General features: G+C 44.0%; 1 long non-coding RNA gene across 5 annotated transcripts in view; it reads right to left on the bottom strand.

Moving 5' to 3' along the window:
• The window catches only part of LOC147377982 (uncharacterized), a 39,686-nt gene extending 15,926 nt beyond the window's left edge, over positions 1-23,760 (bottom strand). For 4 of the 5 annotated variants that reach the window (XR_015143430.1, XR_015143425.1, XR_015143428.1 and 1 more), the window contains exon 1: positions 23,621-23,749. This is a non-coding gene — a long non-coding RNA (uncharacterized LOC147377982). Of the gene's footprint in view, positions 1-23,620 lie in introns of all 5 variants that reach the window. The other variant, XR_015143420.1, reaches the window with a different exon arrangement.
• Between the last annotated feature and the right edge of the window lie 273 nt (positions 23,761-24,033).

Here is a 24,033-nt window from a genome sequence, read left to right as displayed (position 1 = left end):
TGTCTGCAGTTGGAGAAATAACAGTTAATATTGTCTAAAACACAATTCTCAAAGCGTCTCAATAAATAATTGGTTTTAATGTTTAACCATTCAAAGAGGCAAAATAATTAAGTCAATAATGTTGTAGGCAGAAGAATGATCTTCCAAAGCTGCCCTCATCCTCATCCCAGGAAACTGTGGCTACTTCATATTATTTGGCAAAAGGGAATTTGCAGATGTGGTTAAGATTAAGGACCTTGAGTTAGAAAAATTATTTTGAGATTAATATGAAAGTAAAAGTCGCTCAGTCGTGTCCAACTCTTTGTGAACCCATGGACTATATAGTTCATGGAATTCTCCAGGCCAGAATACTGGAATGGGTAACCTTTCCCTTCTCCAGCGGATCTTCCCAACTGAGAGATCAGACCCAGGTCTCCCGAACTGCAGACAGATTCTTTACCAGCTAAGCTACAAGGGAAGCCCTGAAATTAATATGGGTCCCATGCAATCTATCACATGAATCCTAGAATCAGAGAACCTTTCCCGACTGGAGCAAGAGAGAGATTCAGATGTTGCTGCTCTGAGGTGTGAGTCTACACAGAAAGAGGCCGCTAGGACAGACAACCAGTGAGGAAACCGAGACCTCAGTCCTACAACACAGGGAGCTGAAGTCTGCCAACACCTGAGTGAGCCAATAAACAGATTCAACGATGGAGCTGCTGGAAAGGGACACAGTCCTGCCAGCACCTAGACTTTGGCCTGAAGACTCATACTGGACTGCTAACCTTCAGGACTGTAAGATAATAAACTTGCATTAAGCCATTATGTTTGTGATAATTTGTGATAGCAGCAATAGAAAACTAACACAAAAAATTTCAGGCAACATCCAGAGTGTTAGCTTAGAGGATTTCGAGAACAAGCTGAAGAGCTGCACACCAGGTTAGTGAGAATCCCCCCAAAGCATGGAATTAATCATGATGATCTTTGTATGAAATCTTCTGACCTGGTTGTGGGAGACCCTGGTTGCATGCACCAGGCAAGGCTCCCCTGACACACAACTTAAGGGGCACCACTCGCATAGCCCTAGGGTGGCATTTGTACAGAAAACAGTGTAAACAGCGCCTCCTACAGTTGTGTGGTGCAACGGCTCTGCTAGTGAGAGGGGCCTTGTGGGATCACAAGGGAATAAGACCAGAGCTGGGTGGGCCAGGGATAACCAGGGTAATGTCTGTACAAGATATTTTACAGGAGCCACTCTAGCCATCCAGTGATTCTGGTATGAGATAACGAGTGTATTAATAAAATGCTACCTTGTAATGTCAAAAGCTCCATTTTAAAAGAGAACAAAAAGGAACACTTTGGGGTTTTCTTCATTCAGCTGAGCCTCTGCAGTCAGAAGAGCTGGTCGACGTGGGCCTTGTGTGGCCATGTCACTGTTTCAGCTAATGAGGAGCACGCCTCGATAGGAAGCCAGTGAGGTTTACACCTGAAGCTTAAGTTGAGGACAGAGTTGGCATTCTCATGACAAGGGTCTATATTTTGAATAAAAACCTGGCGACAGAAATATTTGAGCTCTTGAGACGCATCTGTCCATTTTAACCCTCTTCCTGAGCAAGGCGTGTCATCCGAGTCAGAGCTGCAGAGACGCACTGGTGCTCACGGCCTGCAGGGGTCCAGATTCCAGGGCTACTGTGTCAAACACGGTTACATTTGCTGACAAGAAACCAGTTATGTAAAGATGTGAGAAATGGAAATGCTGCACCAATTTTCCAGAACAAACTGCCTCTGAGAAGGTGTAACTTCACGCAAAATATGCTTCATCATTTGAATAACAAAATAAGATAGGCAAGAAAATGAGACTTCTCAAAGAACTACTGTATTCAAGTTACAGTGAGTGCAAGCAATATGAGGACTCTTTCTTGTGCTATATTTAAAATGTTTTCTGAGAAAATAATGTGGTTTAGAAGTAGAGCTGAGATAATGCCACAGACTTTGTTTTAGTGACTATCAAATACATTTCCAGGCTGGTTTTTCTGTTTCTTATGGATTCCTGGAGGTAATGGTGAAAGCTGCCGTTAAAATTCATCAGATGAAAAGTAAACATATTACAATTTATGACATTCTCCTCTAAATTGTTAGCCCTATTAGTAAGAAACGTCTTGCCTGCCAAACTCTATCTGTGGTATCTGCTTTGCTCTAAACAGTTCTCTTGCATTTTAATCTCAGGAATACTCCTCAGTGTCAAATTTCTTCCATGCACCATACACCACACAGGGCATTCCATGAACTGTCCAGAGAAGCTTCCCAACTTTTAGAAACAGGATGCTGAGGTTACAAGGAAATTCTCCTAGTCCAGGCATCAAGGTTGGAAAAATTACTTAAGGAGGACAGGAAAAGGGTTTGTTTTTTTTTTAATATGCCCAGTTACTAAGGTCTGAAACATCAGTCCATTCAAGCTGAAAAAATTCCTGTGAGCTTCTCTCAGAGCACATTAAAGAGCCACTGCAAGGCCTCTTTTTGGGGTCAAAGCAGTTTAAGAGCAGAAGCAGAGGGGAGGCTCTGCCCCTGCCTGCTTGATCTTCAGACCTTTGCAGTCAGATGCCTCCCTGCCATCCTTCCCAAGGCTGGATCAGGAGGAGAATAGAATGTGACCAGAACTCATCTCATTGTTATGGTGACTCCCTATTATAGACTGAATGTTTGTGTTTCCCTCACCAAAATCAAATGTTGAAGCCCTGGTGGCCAGTGTGATGGTACTTGGAGGTAAGGCCTTGGGAGGTAATTAGGTTTCACTGGGTCATGAAGGGATTTCCCAGGTGGTGCTAGTCATAAAGAACCTGCCGTCCAAGGCAGGAGACGTGAATTCTATCCCTGGGTCAGGAAGATCCCCTGAAGGAGGGCATGGCAACCCACTCCAATATTCTTGCCTGGATAATCCCATGAACAGAGGAGCCTGGTAGGCTACAGTCCATAGTGTCATAAAGAGTTGGACACAACTGAAGCAACTTATCACAGAAGCCATGAGGGTAGGACCCTCAAAAGGCAATCAGAGTCCTTATAAGAAGACAGGAAAGCGCTCTCATGTCCTCTCTCTCTGTCTTTGCCATGTGAAAAGGCAGCCATCTCCAAGCTAGGAAGAAGGGTTTTGCCAGGATTCTAATATGCCAGCACCTTGATCCTGGATTTCCCAGCCTCCAAAACAGTGAGACATAAATGTCTTTCCTTTAAGCCACCCAGTCTATGGTATTTTGTTATCACAGTCTGAGCTAAAACCCTTCTCATCCACAAAATGTGGCTTGTGCTGTGACAATCAGCAAAGTGATTAACAAATCTGCAGAGTGCAGTTTGGCAAGAAAAAAATTCTATGGGTCAAAATTTTTCTCCAAAACATAGAGCTGGCTCACAAAAATGCATCATTCAGCTTGGTAAGCCCTAAACTCCCTGGCTCTCTTCATGGAAAAGCCAATTTCAAGCTATCCCAAGAGAGGCAGGTGACATCAAGCTCCTTCTCTGTTCCCCAAACCTGGCTGCACCAAGAACTGTGGGCACAGAAATGGAGCAGAAAGACGCTTTCCTGTTCTCCTGACTGCTTTTCCATGGACTGGAGGGACTCACTCAGCAGGCACCAGTGGGTCAGAAAAGGCTGCACTTCTCAGTCAGTTGGGCTTGGGCTGGAATCTCTGCTGCACCACCAACTCATTGTATGACCTTGAGTAGATTATCAAAACTCTCTGAGACACAGACTCTTCTTGAGACACAGACTCTTCATTAATGAGGAGATGGTAATAATTCCTACTTCATGGGAAGTTTAAGAAGATGAATAAAATACCTATATAAGCCCACCTAGCACAGCAGCCAGCCAGCTTCCTTCCCAGGGCCACTCCCTCCTGGCCTCAACATGGTTTAGAAGTCCCCAGAATCAGTGCAGCATCTCAACCTGTATTATCAACCCTCACTCTTTCCCAGGCTATATCTGAATGACTCAGGGTTTGAGGCTTTGTGGCAGAAATCTAGTGGCAGAACTAAGAACCTTGATAGCCAGCCTCCCCGCAAGGAGGAAGAACCTAATGTTCATGGTGGGGCAATCAAGAAGATTGGAAAAGACCCAGATGCTGGGGAAGATTGAAGGCAGGAGGAGAAGGGGACGACAGAGGATGAGATGGTTGGATGGCATCACCAACTCAGCGAACATGAGTCTGAGCAAGCAGCAGGAGTTGGTGATGGATAGGGAAGCCTCGCATGCAGTAGTCTATAGGGTCGCAAGGAGTCGGACGTGACTGAACTGACCTGAATCAAGATGTGCTGGCCTCAATCCACCTGAGGTTTCGTTCTGGAGAAAGTAGCATGAACATATACCACACTGAAGGGGAACAGAGTTGACCAAAGTAACTGACAACGACAACAACAAAAAAGCCTCAAGCTTATTTTTTCTAGCTTCAAAACAGAAAGTTAAATATAGGTGAATCATTTCTGCAAATTAGAGCTTAAAGTTAGTACTTTGCTTTCTCCCCACTGAGACTGTTGAGAAGTGTGGGCCCGTGGTATCAGCTTCATGCTGGAAATAAACCTGACCTAATCTATTCATAACCCAGCTCTGAATCTCTTCCCCTCAGAACTTTCAGCAATAAAATAGTAATAATAATAAAACCAGGGAGAGAAGGGTGAAGCAATTCAACTTATTTCATTATCTTGGATTTTACACGTCTTGTTTGCTAGCTTGGTAAGGGATGCTATAATCTTTTATGATATCAACATCCTTTTTTATTGCACTAGATGGTAGGGGAATTGCCCCCAAATTAATAAAAACCATATGCTGGATTTTGATTAGAGATCACTTTGGAATAATGGTTGATCTGGCTTGGGAATGAGAATAACCTTCCCTCCCTCCTTTTCTTTTTTAATCACATGCCTTTCACGGCCCCTCTTGCCTCCTTCCCACCCCCTCTTGCCTCCTTCCCACCCCCACTTTTGCCTTTATCTGCAAAACCAGGGTAATGAAAAGGTCTTATAAATCTCTGGTGTATATATTTGTTACCAAAAATTTCACTGTAATCTGAGCTATCGGCCTATCCAATGCTGTCTCGTCTCTATCACACCAGGGATAGTAATAGCGGCCCTTGGTGGTTGTGTCTGATATATGTGATGAGATTAGTCCTCTGAGAATGTGACGTGTGCCATTGGTAGGGACCCCATTGATTCCTCAAATCTCTAGAGAAAATGGGAAAATTCTGTTGCATTAAGAACAAACATCCCTGGCTAACATAACCTATTCTCCAAGCAATATGAAGTCACCCATTTTGCCAGCATTTTGGAGGCTGTTCTCAGTCTGACAATGTTTCTTTTCAACAACATGAGTAATTGGAATCTAAAAATAGCCAAAGTGAAAAGGAAAGTGAAGTCGCTCAATTGTGTCCGACTCTTTGCAACCCCATGGACTGTAGCCTACCAGTCTCCTCTGTCCATGGGATTTTCCAGGCAATAGTACTGGAGTGGGTTGCCATTTCCTTCTCCAGGGGATCTTCCCGACCCAGGGAACGAACCCAGGTTTCCCGCATTGTAGACAGACGCTTTACTGTCTGAGCCACCAGGGAAGTCCAAAAATAGCCAAGATGGTCCATATTTGAAAATTCATTTCTTTATTCTCTACTTCAGAGTATAGGACAACTATGGAATACATAAAGATAACTGGGAAACCTGTTAAAACCGATGGATCCAAGGCCTGTTTCCAAAAATGTAGTTTCATGAGGTTTGAAGCTGGACCCAGGTATCTGCATTTTTAACATGTACAGAAGGTAATTCTGACATAGATGGTCTACAGACCACCCATGAAGAAACACTGTCCTTACAGGGACCTTCCAAATATCTTAATTGTGTTGAAGAGCTTTGGAATAAAAATGCACTAGGTATAAACCCTAACTTTGCCATTTACTAACTCTGTGATATTGGCTACATATTTAGCTAACTACTGTTAGCCTCAGTTCTCTCTTCAAGAGAATAAAGATAATAATATCCATATCATAGTGTTGTTGTAAGGATTAAGTGAAATACTATATACACAATGCTAAGCGCTGGGCCTGGTGATTATAAACATTCTGCAAAGAGCTATTCCTAAGGGGAAATATTTCAAGGGGAGCCATCAAAGAGTTAGTGCTGTCTTATTGATAAGTTGATTTTCTACCACAAAAACTATGGAAATAAATCAAGAGGAATATGGGTCTTGGAAAGACTAGTGGTAGAGATTTGAAGAAAATGCAGGTTAACAAATTATAAAAGAATAAAAGTAAAAATGTGAAAGGTGAATGGAGGTATATAAACTTCACAACTCTCTTCAGTCGTAAGCTGGATAGTTGTACCATGTTAGATGGAAGTGTGGCTTAGCTGATGTTTTAATTTGGAGATTACGTGTGATTTAAGGAGTCATGTATCCATGCCAAGTTGACAAGAAGTAAACTACGATATTATAGTAACTTTTTAACGCATCAACTTGGTTTAGCTACAGTCCCCAATTAGCTCAATCAAATGCTAATCTAGGGGCTGCTGTATAGTGATTTTATAAATATTATTAAAGTCCCTAATCAGTTGACCTTAATTAGGGAGAGTGTCCTGGTGGGCCTGGATTAATCAGTTGCTGCTAAGTCACTTCAGTCATGTCTGACTCTGTGCAACCCCATAGACGGCAGCCCACCAGGCTCCTCTGTCCCTGAGCGTCTCCAGACAAGAATACTGGAGTAGGTTGCCATTTCCTTCTCCAGTGTATGCATGCATGCTAAGTCGCTTCAGTCATGTCCAACTCTTTGCAACCCCATGGACTGTCACCTGCCAGGCTCCTCCATCCGTGGAATTCTTCAGGCAAGAATACTGTCATGGGTTGCCATTTCCTTCTCCAGGAGATCTTCCCAACCCAGGGGTTGAACCTAGGTCTCCTGCATTGCAGGCAGACTCTTTACCATCTGAGCCACAAGGGAAGCTAAGCTAATACCCTGTACTAAATCTATATCTCTATATCTACACATACATGTTACATATCAATATACCTACATATATAGTCCATACATCTAAGTCAATCCATATAAATAAAATCTGTCCTTCTGTCTGTCTATCTCCCTTCCTACCTATCATCTTCTACTGGCTGTTTCTCTGGATGGACCTGCCCGATACAACTCTTTGCCAGGTTCATGTTACAGAAATTGGATCTAAAGTAGAATTAAATTATATGACTTGTAAATAGACACCCCTCCTCCTCCTTGTCAATGTCTAACAGAAGAGATGAGAAATGTCTCTTTTGCCTTTTAAGTGCTTAATTTTTTTAAAAATGGTTTTACAGAACAACAGCTGGGAATTCTATGATAAGTACTAAGGAAATAACAAGTGTCTTGATTTTTTGTTTATCTCTCTCTCTCTCAGTAATCCAAAGAGATTTGCAGATTTTATCCTAATACAACTCTGGAAATATCTCCATCAGCGTGTTAAGGGCAGGTGTGATTAGTCTCATCTTAGAGATAAAGAAACTAGAGAGGAAAGAAGGGACCAGCCTTTCTCAAGTTGACTCAGCAAGTCAGCAGGTGAAACCCAACAAAACCAGGGAAATTAATTGCCAAACTTTCAAGCCTTGCTTGCCACCTGATTTGTGAAGGTAAAGTAAAAAAAAAAAAAAAGAAAGAAAGAAATGGAGGGAGGGATGGGGGGAGGGAGAGGATAAAAAAGTACGTCACTTTGTTGGAGGAAGCAATGTTAGAAAGAAGTCACTCATAGATAAAGGATTTTAAAGAGAGAAATCCAACAGGCTATCATTAAAATGTATTTTGGAGGAATGTAGTTGCTCAAAAGAGAAATTTCCAGTGCATTGTGGAGTTTTCTTTAGAGTGTTGACATCTTATTACAATCACGCTTCCATTTGTTTTCCTAAAATGCATAGGGAAAAACATCTCAACACCAAAATGTTGAGCATAAATTATAGGTGAACGTATCTTGATTTTGCTTCTGCCTTTTCTCAGTTTCTCTATTGAATACATATGTGTTACTTGTATTTTTTCAAAGAGTTAAACAAATGTTCTATTTTCTTGTGATGCTTATTGCTCTATTGAGATTCAAAGAAAGAGCAATTGGACATAGGGACCAAACACTTCAGCTGCTCAGTGGGCCCATGTCTCAGCTGTGAGCGTGATAGATGCCAATTCCTGGGTTGCCCCCACCCCTCACCCTCCAGACCTGCGGACTGAAGAGAGCTGGAAACAGCCTCAGAATCTACAAGCTCTCAAAGTGATTCTTTTATAACCAATCCAGGGACACCTTGAAAAACACTCTGATATGCCTTACTCCCTATCGAGAAGATATCTCTTCTAAAGGTTACAAAATGCTCAGTGTGTTGAAATTGGATAAATGTGGGAAAACCAAGTGCCACCTTGGTCTGCCTCCAAACAACTGAAAGCATTTTTAACAATTCTGAATAAAACGTGCCCTCACAGCTGCGGCCTCAAGCCCCAACTCCTCACTTCTGTACCTCTACGTTTGTGCCAAGCACATTTTGCCATCCAAAGAGTGGCCCAGAGCCACTCTTATTACAGCAGCATTACCTGGGAACTTGTTAGAAATGCAGACTATCCAATGGCACCCTAGACCTAAAGAGTCAGAACCTACATTTTAACAGAATTTCAGAAGTATTGGAGGAAAACCTAGAGCCACTGGAAATGAGGGCCACCGTCCCCACTTACACACTCTCCAGACAGTCCCCTACTCAGACCCCCGTGGACAGACTCTAAACAAGCACAGCACATTCTCCTTGACCGCCAAAGTGCACGCCTGCAGGAGCCGGACCTTGGCCTGGGGTTCAGAGGCCTGCTCAAGGGCATCCTTCCTGTGTTAGATGTGCTTGTTGTCTGTCTCATGCCAGCGGCTTCCTCCGATGGTCTCCCTCACCCGACCAGCCTAGGAGCTCTTGGGAGTGAGGTCCTGTGACTAAGCAGCCTCCGTCCATTCATTTCCTTAGCCCCCTCATTCCCGCCTTCTAGAAAAACTCAGACAGTTTAAGTCATCCTTACCATCATATTAATAAACGTGGCAGTGTGAGGGCAGAAACACAGGAAAAGACCAAGACGAGAAGGAAAAACAAAAGCCAACACCACACACGAATACAGCACACACAGAGACTAGTCTCTGCAAAGCCGGATATTTCTCTTCCTTGCCTAGCAGGATATGGCATCTCCGGCATTTTTTTCTTCCTATTTGTGCTCTTTTCTCTTTTCCTTTTTAAATAGACACATTTCAAATGTCAGTGGGTGATAGTGGGGCCAAGTCAAATTGGATTCAGGAGACCAAATAGCAAAAGGGTTTGATCTCTGCAGCTGCGTCTTCAAGGAAGACTCCAGGAGAGGGACCAGTGGGGGTGAGCGGCCGATAAGCTCAAGTGGGCATTCATTGTGCTAACTGGGGCTCCCTCTCAGTTTAACCTTTATTTACAGACTTGAACTGAAACTGTCGGCTTGAAAAGAAAAGTAGTCTTTCCCTCTCTTCCCCTCCTCCCCTCCCCCTATCCCCAGAGGGGATGGAAAAGAATCAAGGCAGAGGTTAAGTGATAGAGACAATGAAAAAGGAGGGATTTCTTATCTAAAATCTGAGTGACTGACAGTGAGTGGCAGCTCTATGGCCAGTTTTCGTGTTTTTTTTTTTTTTTTTTTACACCTTCCTCCAGAAACCCCAAGAGAGAGACTTAGTTATATTGGTCCCCACCTTTCCAAGTCAGCTAAATGGAAAATTAGACTCCAAACATGTCCCTACCCCAAAGGGACCAGGGCTAATCAGATATCCTCTCAGAGGGACTGCACGTCCAGGGACATTTCATATTTTAGGCAAGTAATTCAGACTTACTTTCCTAATGCCTTACTGAATCTTGTCATCACAGCAGCCAAGTAAAAATTATATCTGTGTGCCATGTGGAGCTGTAAATCCTGAGGCTGCATTCTCAGTCATTCCATATTTCAAGACGGGGAAGCTTATTTCTACAAGGCCGTTAATAACTGAAGTGACTGGGTAAGGAAGGGGAAAGTTTGTGTCTGCCGTTGGCACCCTCACAGATCTGTCCTGGGGACGGGAGGGGAGCTTATGGGGCACCCTCTTTTCATGGAACTTGCAGCTGGAACTGTTCTGTGATCCAGCAGAATGTCCAGGGAAGGAGGCCCCAGTATTCCTGTCTGAATGGAGACAGGAGGTGCTTCTTTGTTTTCTACGAGAGACTGAATGGCCTTTCAGTTTTAAAATAACCCTGGGAATCAATGAGGTTTGCCCGAGGGCAGTTGGAGCTTGAGGATGGGAAGTGGACCCCCAGGCCAGGGCATGTAACACGGATGGAGTTGAAGACACTGGAGAAAAGCTAAGCATCTGGAGAAAAGGCTAAGACTCCAGCCAGATTCTGGACAAAAAGGAATGTCTGGTGTGACCCAGGCAAGCCTTTCCCAGATCCCATAGGAAAACTGGAAACCAAGATGGACTCTCCCATGGTCCCCCATACCCCCCATCCCCATGATTCACAGTGCTGAAGCCTCAGAATGGCCCAATGTTATAACAGGAGAGGATAAGAAAGAAGACAAAAGGAGGGAAATGATGGAAGGGATGGGGGTGGGGAGGGCGGAGAAGATAGAGAAGCAGCAGAAGAAAATAAAGAGAGAAAAAAATCTATTTAACCTGGGGCTTTCCAGTTTTATTAGACTATGAAGTCATTTTCCCCTCATTATTTCTGTTATCATTACACTGATTTATGTGGGGTTCACATGAGTGTCCCTAAGGGACCATATTTGGGGAATTAATTCTACATCTTATCAACATTTTTTCCTTTTATTCTAAAATGTATAAAAACTATAGTGTATAGTGTATACTATACAACTACAGTGTATACTAAAAACTATAGTATAAAAACTATGTATCAATTTATTTGAAGCAGAATCTGCCTGCTTGAGTGTGTACCTTTAGTTCACTTAGCTCATATTCTCACAACAATGTGTTAGATTTTCCCATAACAACTGCTCAGTTAAATATCAAGTACTGACCAGTTTGGGTTACTCAGGTGGCCCTAGCAGTAAAGAACCCACTTGCCAATGCAGATGTCAGAGCCTTGGGTTCGATCTCTGGGTTGGGAAGATCCCCTAGAGAAGGGCATGGCAGCCCACTCCAGTATTCTTGCCTGGAGAATCCCATGGACACAGGAGCCTGGTGGGCTACTGTCCATAGGGTCGCAAAGACACAACTGAAGTGTCTTAGCACGCATGCATGACCAGTTTACATTAGAGTGTGAAACACATAATTCACATTAAGGTATAATACATATTAATTAATGTTTCTGCATGCTCCTTTTATTCTGTGTGTGGGCTCTTTTCAGGGTTAAGTATTTAATTAATTAAAGCTTTCTGTACAGACTAGAGGTGTTCCCCTTGAAATGTTTGCTTAGTCAGGGATAGCAGACCCGGCAGCTCCGGCCTAGTATCTCTCACCCTCAAGCTGTGTGACCTTTGACAAGTCCATTAGCCTCTCTGGGCCTCAATTCCTTCAGTGGTAGGATGAGAGTATTGAACCAGATAATCTCTGAGGCCTATTCAGTGTCAACATTTATATTTCAAACCCTCCTCATAGCAAACCTCACTAACCATTACTGCCTCTCTATGATCTAAATATTAGACTTGTAAAATGTGAACCGATTTAATTTACTAAAAGCCTTTAATCAAGACCAAAACCTTTTACTTAAACAATTAGAAAACAATTAGCTTGGGAAATAGAAACAATTTTAATTTGCTAAATGGGCTTCCTCCCTCCTAATAGATATGGATAAGACCCTAACTAATGCTTCTGACCACATGGAAACCACACGGGCATCGCGGAGGCTGTGGGCAGAGGCACGGGCTGGCTCGATTTTCTATTAGGGAAGTGAAAGGTGCTCACATTAACCTCAGTTGTCTTGCCGTGATTCATGTTTAAACATATACCTAATGTTTGTGGGCCTTAGTGCTCCCTAATCATTGATCTGTCTTGATGCTTAAGTGCAGACGGATCTTGCACAAGCCCGAGACCATGCACACCTTTGTCATCAAGTCTCTCAAACCAACATGAATTGCTGTGCCTCTTCTCAAGACCAAACCCGTCCAACATGCTTCCAAGCACATTGCTATATGCAAGAAGAGCCTCCTTAATTAATGAAATGTGAGAGCATCTGGCCCCAAATTCCAGTAAATTTCAGCTAGAAAACTGCTTGATTACACAGTGCTCAAAGGGATCAATCAATAGGCAACCCTTCCATTTTTACCACTACACAATCGCAGTAATAGAGACCACACTTCATAAACTACTCTTATTTAACAGAAAGTAATTTCTTGTTCTATTCATAACACAAAATGGAGCAGTCTCCATTTTAGGAGTTAATTCAGGCTAGTTCCTCTCATTTTTTTGTTTCTTTACCCTCACCCTCTTTGAAATACACTTAATCTTGGGCAAGTCATTCTGTCCCTCTAAGCCTCTGTTTCCAATTAGAAAGCAAATCAAGGATTGCACCATCTCCATTTTAGAAGTTCTTTTAGTTTTTATTTTGTTTTCCCTTGCTGTTGCTGCTGCTGCTAAGTCACTTCAGTCGTGTCAGACTCTGTGGGACCCCATAGACGGCAGCCCACCAGGCTCCCCTTTCCCTGGGATTCTCCAGGCAAGGACACTGGAGTGGGTTGCCATTTCCTTCACCAATGCATGAAAGTGAAAAGTGAAAGTGAAGTCATTCAGTCGTGTCCAACTCTTAGCGACCCCATGGACTGTAGCCCACCAGGCTCCTCCGTCCATGGGATTTTCCAGGCAAGAGTACTGGAGTGGGGTGCCATTGCCTTCTCCGTTGTTTTCCCTTACCGTCTCAAAATACACATCTTTTGTTATTTTGGGCAAGTTTCTCACCAATCTGGGCCTTAGTTTTCTCTTTGGTAGAATGAGGAGATAGATGCTCTGTGGTCTCTCCAGCTGTATAGAGCAGAGGGTGATGGGGTGATTTCTCACGCAAACATGGTGAACTAGGGAACCAGCTTGTTCTTTTGTCTCTCCTTTTACATTACTTTTCTGCTCATTTCTAACTTCTATGTTCTCCTCTTTTTTCCTCCTCCCTGGCCTACATCTCAGATTCAGTCCAAGGAGGGCTAAGAACACTCATATGTGAAGAGCAGCTCTATAATTCACCAGGCATACGGCCTGAAGCAGATCTCTGAGGCCCTTTGAACCAGTTTCCAAGTTCATAAAATGTAATGATCACAGGAGCACCTAGCTCACAGAACTGTTGGAAGGATTCAGTGGCTGAGCTCATGTGAAGTAGTTAAAACAGTGTCCAGTTCCATAAATGTTGGCTTCTGTCATTCAGTTTGGACTAGATTGTTGGATTGGCTATTGTGAAGTCAATCTGCATGAGCAGGAGGATAGGAGAACTTCTGGTTGAGGGGAGGTTTGAGGGAGCGTGGGAAGTGGGGGGAGGGGGGCCCCTGGGGTGGGAAGGTCACCCAAGTGTCTGTGTCTGGAGTTAGCCCCTCAGTCAACCTCACAGAGGCCCATGGAAAGAGAGGATGCAGCCAGTAATGGAATGTGAGGGCACATAGAGCTCCTCTGAGACAAAGCATGACCCAGAGTGAGCAAGAAGTCTTCTTGACACTTCTATACAGAACACACAACTGCTTTGTGCAGTGAGGCCTGAAGAGAACCCAACAGACCCTGGACATCACAAGGATGGGAACTTGAGGAGCTCCCTGAGACAAAGCATGACCCAATTGAGAAGTCTTCCTGACACTTCTATACAGACCATGCAATCGCACCTGTGCAGTGAGTCCTAAAGAGAACCCAACAGACCCTGGACACCACCAGGAGGAGAACTTGAGGGGCACCTTGAGAGAATTCCATCAGGACAGATATCAGCTTTCCCTTGGGGGACACCAGCCCCCTGGGTGATCCTGAGGAATTATATAAGCTGGGATATCACGGAAGCAGACGCTGCATGTACATGAGCCAAGGGTGAGAGGAAGAGAGATGCCCCTTGATGTCTCTCTGACTTTCAGGGAGGGCAATTTTGGATAAGACAGGAGTCCTCACATGCAGGTAAGGGAACATGGGTCAGGGAAACTGGGACCCATAGATGCGCACGCATCCATGAGAACAGGAGAATGTCAAGTAGCACTCGTATAAGATGGCTGTTCCCGAGCTAGACGTACATCAGCACGTGAACTACATACCAACTGTAGCTAGCCTCCACTACCAGAACCACCACTCCCATCTTTTCTGAACCAACCTTCAGGATACCCGATGGAAATGACAGCATGATCACTTATAAAGCCAACTGAAAAACGTGACTTGAAACTGCAGCCAAGGACTTCCCGGGTGGTACAGAAGATAAGAATCTGCCTGCCAAGGCAGGGAATATGGGTTCAATCCCTGGTCCGTGAAGACTGCACACACTCCAGGCAACTAAAGCACACATGCTACAGCTACTGAAGCCTGCACACTTAGAGCCCATGTTCCACAAGGAGAGAAACCACAACAGTGAGAAGCCTCTCCGCAACTAGACAAAGCTGGCACGCCGCACCCAAAACCCAGCGCAGCACTCCCCTACCCCCGCCAAAAAAAGAAAGAAACTGCAGCCATTTCCACTCACTAAACTGTCAGCCCTGCTGGGTGCAGACAGTGATGGGCAACCTACCTGACTGGTCTCCTCTAGGGAGAACCCTCACCTCTGGGTTAGAACAGAGACATTAGGGATCTTCCTGTAGCTAAGCACATCTAAAGATGGAGGGGCTGAGCTGGGCATACCTGGGTCCTTCTCCCAAAGTTACCAAGTCAGGGGAAGGAGAGATGCACGGACTGTTACTTGAAACTTTCTCCACATAGAAACACAAAAGTGGGGAGATGCGGTGTCCACCTTAACTACCTTACCTGCAGTCACAGATTCAAATACTTTCCCATAGTGTGGCTATGTGAACGTAAGAGTGTAAGGAGATCAAGGGCAGCAGTGGGCACATGTAGGGTCTGGGAGAAGAGGGGGCGGGGCCAGAAGTTGTGTTTAGAAAGCAGGAGCACCCACCACCCCACCCAAGGTAGTGCCCCTACTCATCTCTGGCCAGTTGTAGAACCAGCAACAGGCTGGGCTTCTGAATGAGGATTCTTTTTTAAACAATGAAACTTCTTGATTGTTCAATGATGACACAGAATTCAGCTTCACATGGTCCATCTGAGAGCTGCCAGCTTGTGGCCTACTTTATAGTAATAAGGTAATGGCCTGGGAAAGGATGAATTTCAGGAAAAATGGAAAACCAAACCTGAAGGCATTTGCTCTCTCTAGTAAGAGCAGAAGAGAAAGGAGGGCTATTTCCTCCATAATAAACAGGAAGAGCCAGGGCACTGGGACCCAAAGACAGGGTCTCACTGGTACTCCCAAGTCTGGGGCATCTGAGAGACTGCTTTGTGGCCCCAGTGGGAGGATTATAGCCCTTGATCCACAAATATGGGAGGATGAAAGGCTCCCATCCAGGAAAAAGGGAGATCCTGCCAGAATCCGCCTTGTTCTCCAAGACCACGCCCTCTACTGTTCTCAGTCCCTTCAAATGCCTAAGGAGAGGCAAACCCAGCCGCCAAGTGAGTCACCCAGTCTGGGAGGACGACTTTCTTCCGTCCTCGCTTCCCTTTGGCTCCCTTCCCCTCAGTAATTGTTTCCAGGGCCGGCGCTGGGGGCAGACACCATCCGAAAGGCCTGCTCTGTTCCTCCCTCCCCCTCTTGAATGGGCCTCACAGGCTGCCCTGTGTTGCTAGTGCCCATTCATCTGGAACTAGCTGTTCACAGCCCCAGCTAAAAAGGCCTTTCATCCACTCATTATTCCTCCACCAAAGCCTCAAACGGGAGGAGACTTCAAAGTATGAGGGCCAAGCTTGATTTCCAGTCTGCGGCAGCTCTCCCGCAAGCAAAGGTGGGGGAAAGGCAGCCCACCGTCCACTGGTTCTACCTGGTCCGGCAGAGTTGTCATCTGTCCCTAGTAACAATCAGCTGGGTCCCCTCCCCTTTTGGACCCTCCCATTGTTGTGTCTCTTAGAGAAACAAAGGCTTCAGAGGAAGGCTCTCCCACAGTTCTGAGCCACCCCCTTGCTTGTTGAGTATCACTTCTGCCAGCAGAAGCTGAAATGCTCCGCCTTGGGGTGCCCAGTGAGTTGTGTCTTGAAACAAGAGGCCCCTGACACAGCTCCTGGATTTCTCCCTCTTGTCCTCCTCTTCTTCCTCTGATTTCATTCCTGATCAGAATCATATTTCTAAAATGAGGCCCTGAGTAGCAAGTGGAATGGCACAGTGGCCATTTCCCCATCGTGATTTTAAAGGTCATGCCAAAGCCAACTAGTCTTTTTTTTTTCTAGTTATTAAATTGAGGTTGGGATGTACTTTTGTAGTTTATGGGTCTTTGAGCATTTGTTGTATGATCCTCAAGTCCCAATAGACCCAAACGTAAACCTAGGCTTCTTCCTTCCTGACCATTGCCACCTCATTTTCTTGAGTGAGACACACCCAAGCTGGTTGGGGAATATTCCTAGACAGAAACATTCTTAGTCTGCCAACCGCCTATACCAAACATTAATGAAAAGTCTTGTGAAGCTTTGAGCAGGGGCCTACAGGCTGTCCACTGACTGACCTTAGGCGTGGTGGAATCTTCAGCAACCAATATCTGACCTGTTTGGTAAACTGAGACTTGAAGGTAGCCAGTCACTTAACAGAAATTTACTACGTGCTTCATGAGCCAACTACAGGCTAGAACACAGACTTTGGACTTCTTTCATATATTTGTCTCTACCTCGAACCCACCCCACCCCCCATCCTAAATCTAGCCCTTAGAATTTCTACTTGGGCATACCCACTGACCTTGAATTATATGGCCCTCCCTTGCCACAGAACAGTTCCTATATACTTCTGCTGCTGCTGCTGCTGCTGCTAAGTCGCTTCAGTCGTGTCCGACTCCGTGCGACCCCATAGACGGCAGCCCACCAGGCTCCCCCGTCCCTGGGATTCTCCAGGCAAGAGCACCGGAGTGGGTTGCCATTGCCTTCTCCAATGCGTGAAAGTGAAGTCACTCAGCCGTGTCCGACCCCCAGAGACCCCATGGACTGCAGCCCTTCAGGCTCCTCCGTCCATGGGATTTTCCAGGCAAGAGTACTGAAGTGGGGTGCCATTGCCTTCTCTAGCACAAGCTAAAAATGCCCCAAGTCCTGAGGACATTCAGCACTATTACTCTCTGCCCAGGCTTTAACCACCGGTGCTTCTCCATTAAAGGCAGCAGTTCTGTCCCCAGGCATCCAGCCAGGCCCACAGTGAAGGGAGGGTCCTCACGTCCCCATCTACTTCTATTGCCTTTTCTCTCACACCAGTTTGGATGATTTGACTTGAGGAAACAACTCTATAAAAAGGGGTGAGGATTCAACCCTTAGCTCCAAGACTTAAACTGATGAGTGCCTCGTGCATTTCATGAGCTGGCAATCAGTCCCCTTCAGCTTTTCAGTGAGTGTGTCCAAGCCAGTCTAAACCATTGTTTGATAAGTTTAGAGCTTAGACTTATGAGTGGGAGGGACTAGAGTCTATGTTCTCAAATGGTATGGGAATTGAGTGTTCAGCTCAGAGATGCATTTGGGAGGGACCCTCAAAATCACCAGATATACACTGCACAATGTTGTGATAATTTTATTCAAAGACTTATTCTTGGAAAAGTAGTTCATTAATAGAGATATTACAGGTTTAGAATGCAAGATGCTTCATGAGTTGTTAAGCTAGAATTTGAGTCTTGACCAAAAAAAAAATTATAGGCCAATATCTTTGATGAAGATAGATGCAAAAATTCTCAACAAAATATTAGCAAACCAAACCCAATGACACATAAGATCATATATCACAACCAAGTGGGATTCACCCCAAGGATGGTTCAACATACACAAATCAATGTGATATACCACATCAACAAAAAAGACCAAAACACACGATCATCTCAATAGATGCAGAAAAACCATTTGACAAAAATTCAACATCCACTCATGGTAAAAATTCTTACCAAAGTAGGTATAGTGTAGTACTATTAGTCACTCAATAGGGTCCAACTCTATGTGACCCCATCGACTGCAGCCAACAGGTTCCTTGCATGGAATTCTCCAGGCAAGAATACTGAAGTGGGTTGCCATTTCCTTCTCCAAAAGTAGGTATAGAGGGAACATATCTCAATATAGAAAGGCTATTTATGATGTACACAAATCGGTTGCATTTCTTTACACTAACAACAAAATATCAAAAAGGGAATGTAAAAAAAAAACTATTAAAATTGTGCCCCTCAAAATAAAGTACTTAGGGAATAAACTTGACCAAGCAGGGGAAAGGATGACATGCTAAGAACTATAAAACATTAATAAAGGAAACTGAAGATAATTCAAAGAAATGGGGAGATATCCCACGCTCTTGTGTTAGAAAAATTAATGTAATGTCATTAAACTGGTCACAATACTCAAAGCAATCTACAGATTTAATGTAATCCCCATAAAATTATCCATGTCATTTTTCATAGAACTAGAACAAATAATCCTAAAATTTATATAGAATCATAAAAGACCCAGAAGTGCCAAAGCAATCCTAAAGAAAAAAATGAAGAAGGAGGAATAAACCTGCCGGACTTCAGATAATACTGCAAAGGTACATCTATCAAATATAATGGTATTGGCACAAAAACAGGTGTATGGAACAGAATAGAGAGCCCAGAAATAAACCCATACACCTATGGCTAGTTACTCTTCAACAAATGAGGCAAGAATATACAATGAGAAAAAACAGTCTTTTTGCAAGTGGTGTCAGAAAACTTGGACAGTCATATGTAAGCCAATGAAGTTAGAACACACCTTCTCACCATACATAAAAATAAACTCAAAATGGCTTAAAGACTTAAACACAAGACATGACACCATAAAACTCCTAGAAGAGATCTAGGCAAAACATTCTGACGTAAATTGTATTGACGCCAATGTTTTCTTAGGTCTCCCAAGGCCAAAGGGGGAAGAAAAAAAAAAAAACCCAAAACAAATGAGATCTAATCAAACACACAGCAAAGGAAGCTATAAACAAAATGGAAAGATAACCTACAGACTGAGAGAAAATATTTGCAAAGGATGCAATCGACAATGGCTTAATTTCCAAAATAAGTAAACAGCTCAAGCAGCTCAGTTATCAAAATAAAAATTTTTAAATGAACAGAAGATCTAAATAAACATTTCTCCAAAGAAGACATACAGATGGCTGAAAAGTACATGAAAACATTGCTAATTATTAGAGAAATGCAAATGTAAACTGCAATGAGGTACTACCTCACACTGATCAGAATGGCCATCATTAAAAACTCTACAAATAACAAATGCTGGAGAGGATGTGGAGAAATGGGAAGACTCTTTCACTGTTGATGAGAATGTAAGTTGGTACAGCCTCTGTGGAAAACACTATAGAGGCTTTTCAGAAAACTAAAAATAGAATTACCATATGGGCAATATGTCCAGACAAAACTACAGTTCAGAAGGATACACACATCCCTATGTTCATAGCAGCACCATTCATAATATCCAAGACATGGAAACAATCTTAGGGTTGTTCATATGTCCATCAACAGATGAATAAAGATATGGTACCTATATACATTATGATATTACTCAGCCATAAAAAAGAATCAAATGATGCCATTTACAGCAACATGGATGCAACTAGAGATTACCATATTAAGTGAAGTCAGTCAGAAAGAGAGACAAATGTCACATGATATCATTTATATGTGGAACTAAAATATGGCACAAATGAGCCTATCTATTAAAAAAAAAACAGACTTAGGAACATAGTGAACAGACTCAAGGTTGGCAAGGGGGAAGGGGCTGGGGGAGGCATGGAATGGGAGGTTGAGCTTAGCAAATGTAAGTTTTATATACAGCAGGAATAAACAACAAGGTCCTACTGTGTAGCACAGGGAGCTATATTCAATACCCTGTGAGAAACTATAACAGAAAACTATATTAAAAACTAGAATGTATATAATGCATAACTGAATCACTTTGCTCTACAGTGGAAATGAACAAAACCTTATAAACAAACTATACTTCAGTTAAAATAAGTAATTCTCTAATTTAAAAAAAATAATAATTTGAATCTTGAAAGATATTTTCCTGCTTGGGGCAGAAGATCCAAGAAAAGCACTTGGACCCCCCAGGCCCACTCAGCTACTTTGCTAACCCTAGGGTTAGAAGTCTGGGAAAGCTTGATAATCAGGTTGATCACAGAAACCTGTCATCAGATTCTAAAAGTACCTCCTCCTCTTCTTTCCTGGGGCACTTATTCTTTCCAGAGGTGAGACAAAGACATTCCATGAGGTGAAAACTACTTCTCCCCATGTTCCTGTGGTCCCATCCAAACAAAGAGCCACCCAGATGAGACACCGTGAGAACTGTGCATTCAAGGACACATAAAGCCCTGGGTGGTGAGTCGCCAAGGTCGCTGGAACCAGACTTCTGCTCACCATCGTCTGACATCACTTCACAAGGAGCTACCACTTCTAGCTGTGTGACCTTGGGCATACCCCTTAATCTTGGCTGTGTCTCCGCTCCCTCATCAGCAGAATGGAGATAATGATAATAGAAAGCACCTCTTTTGGTTGTTAGAGGATTGCCTGAGTCTATAAAGTGCTGGGAGAAGTGCCTGGCATACATCAAGCTTTATAAAAGTGTTTTGATGACTAAACAAAAGTTAGTTTGGATCTGTTCCTTTCTCAAGATAGTTTAAATTTTTTAGTTACAATAAAAAGCCTGCCCTTACTTACTGCTCCCACAAGAATTTCTGCAGCAATTATTATATGGATGAATGGTAAAACAGGGTTCTTATTGCCTGTCACCATCAACACTTTTCCCTCTCCTTACAGGGTGGGGAATTTGCATGTTATCTTGTGCTAGTTACTCTAAGCAAAGCTAGCCTTATTAGCAAAAGAAAGATGTGTTTGCCATATAGATGCTTGTGATAGGCTTGAATAATGACCTCCGAAAGATGTCCACATCCTAATCCTCAGAACCTGTGAATATGTAACGTTATATGGTGGATGTGATGAAGTTAAGGAATTTGAGATGGGGAGATTATCCTGGATTATCCTGGTGGGCCCAGTGTAATCATCAGCATCTTTATACAAGGAAGGCAGGAGGTCAGAGAGGAGAGATGCTGCATTGCTGACCTTGAAGATGAAGGGAGGGACCACACATCAAAGAATGGTGGCAGGCTTTAGAAGCTGTCAAATGGTAAGAATTTTTCTGTCACTAAATTCTGAGCCATAGTTCTTGCTTATGTGAAATAACAATGACATGAAACCACTACAAAGTATATAAGAAAAAAAAAAAAGAAGAAGCTGTCAAATGCCAGGAAACAAATTCTCCCCTGAAGTCTTTAGAAGGAACGCAGCCTGATTTGAGACTTCTGACCTCCAGAACTAGAAGATAATAAATTTGTGTTGCTTTAATATACTAATTTTGCATTTATTTTTACAGTAACAACTGGAAAATAATACAGTGTCCCAAACATTTTTTTCCAGATGGAACCTGGAAAGTTCAGAGGCCTTGACCTTGCAGCAAGGTGTCCAGAGTGAACTGTAGCAGAAGAGGCAAAAGAACTCAAGACAACTTTTTTTTAAAAAAAGAATGATTGGGCATCATCCTCTGGACTCTGCTTCATGATCAGCTAAGAACAAGCTCATTTACCATCTGGTCACGAATTGTACCTGCAGGTGTTTCCAAACGTAGCAGGAAATTTTTTCCTTAGAACATACTTGAAAAGTTCTCAGTTTTTTTTGTTGTGCCATTTTTCTCATTGTCGACTGTTGCCTAAATCTTTTCTTTACAATTTTACTTATTTATATAATAGCACTGACAATCACACAGCAGTGCTATCTTGTGCTATCTTGTCCCTCATAACAATGAATTTCCAAAGGGCCAACACCAAGTATTATTCTTGTTCTTACCTCCCCCACTCCCCATCCCATCAGGCCTAGACCATTTATTGAGCTCCTGTTATTGCTAGAGCTGTGCAGACACTTCCACTTACATTACTTCCCATAATCTCCACTATAAACTCAAGTGCTTTGTCCAGGGCCCTACAAATACTAAAGTGAGAGAATCCCAGCTCCATGCTCTTTCCAAACCATCACATTGAATTATAGCAAATGAGAGCACTGAAGTGCTCTCTGATTGGAGCCTTAGCTCTTTCGCTTATTACCAGATGTGCCAGTCTTGTCACCATTTGAGTGTCTGTTGTGTGTGTGTGTTAAATCACTTCAGTTGTGTCCAAATCTTTGCAACCCCATGGACCATAGCCCACGAGGCTCCTCTGTCTATGGGATTCTCTAGGCAAGGATACTGGAGTGGGTTGTCATGCCCTCCTTCAGGGTTGGGTTGCTGTTACTTCATCTCTAAAGCCTACCCTGTAGGCATTTCAAGCTCCTTCTGGGAGGGGCTGGAGGCACATCAGAGCTGGGAAACAGAGCTGGTTCCCACATACCCCCAAAGCAGCAATAGGTGTCTGAGGATAGCTGATGGAGCAAAGCTCTGAAGGGTGCTCTACCTTTTACCCAGTGAAGCCCAGTTCTGGTCCTCCTTCCCTGCCTTCTCCAAAAGGAGCCATTATCTGGCTGGAGAGGTTGGAGATTACTTCCTCCCTGGGAGCATCACTATGTCACCTACCCCAGTCTCCATGACTTTCATTTGGTGCAAATGCTGTTTCTCCCTCCCTCCACCTCCTCACCAGTATCTTGCTGCCAGAGACACATTCAGCAACAACTTAGAGAGCCTCACTGCAGGCAGGCAGAAAGCTAATGCCATATCTGACCCTTTCCTTCACCATAGTTCCGGACACTTATCCAGGCACTGAAGATTTGAAGATGAAAGGGCCATGCGACCTTCTTGTCTGAGATGAGCAAGCGGGTCCCTGTGCCTGAGAAACAGATATGCCAACTGTTTCCACTACTTCTCCAACCCAAGGATGAGGGAGAAAGAAAGCAGACCAGAGCAACCCCCAACCACAATTCCAGGAACCAGGAAAGAGTCTCAGCCACCTACCAAATTATCTAAAATGTAATTCAGGAAAGAACAGCCAGGATGGCAGAGGAGAAAGACCTCACCTCACCTTCTCTCATGGGCACATCAAAAATCACAACGCAGAACAGCCATTGGGGGGGGGGGGGGGGAAAGACCAGAATTACCAGAAAAGATCTTTTACAACTGAAAACCTTAGGAAGAAACCACGAGACACAAAGCGGGGTGGACTTGAGAAATAATCAAATCCCATTACTGACTGTGGGGTGGCGACCCACAACAGGAGAGTAATTATATTGCAGAGATTTTCCCACAGGAGTGAGGGTTCTGAGCCCCATGTCACTCTCCCCAGCCCAGGACTCCTGCCCCGAGAAGATGAGCCCCCCAGAGCATTTGACTTTGAAGGTCAGTGTGGCCTAATTCCAGGAACCCCACAGGACTTGGGGAAATGGAGACTTCACTTTTAAAGGCACACACAAAATCTCATATGCACTGGGACCCAGGACAAAATTAGCAGTTTGATAGCAGCCAGTCCTACCTGCTGGTCTAGAAGTGTCTCCTGGAGATGCGAGGGCAGCCGCAGCTCATGCTGGGGCACTGGTGGCAGCCATATTTGGGAGCTCCTTCTTCAACATGGACACTGGCAGGTGCCAGATGGGCTCCTCCTTCTTGCTCATTAGCTCCAAATTAGCACCAAGACCTGGACTCGCTTAACAGCCTGTAGGCGCAGGTGCTGGGACACCTCAGGCCAAAGAGCTATCTGGCTAGGGACACAGCCCCAGACACCAGCAGATGGGGAGTCTAAAGACCTCCTGAGTCCACAGTGTCCTCTAGACACGGCCCTGCCCATCAGAGGGCCCAGGACCCAGCTCCATGCCCCCAGGGGGCCAGCACCAGTCCCAGAATCCCTTGCACTTCCACTCTGCCCACTGGCGGGCCAACAAGATTTCA

The sequence above is a fragment of the Bos grunniens genome, chromosome 2 (assembly GCF_055505025.1).
Source record: "Bos grunniens cultivar Pamir isolate PY7600 chromosome 2, Bosgru_T2T1.0, whole genome shotgun sequence".
Classification (NCBI taxonomy): Eukaryota; Metazoa; Chordata; class Mammalia; order Artiodactyla; family Bovidae; genus Bos; species Bos grunniens.
This window is presented reverse-complemented; position numbering and strand designations above follow the sequence as displayed.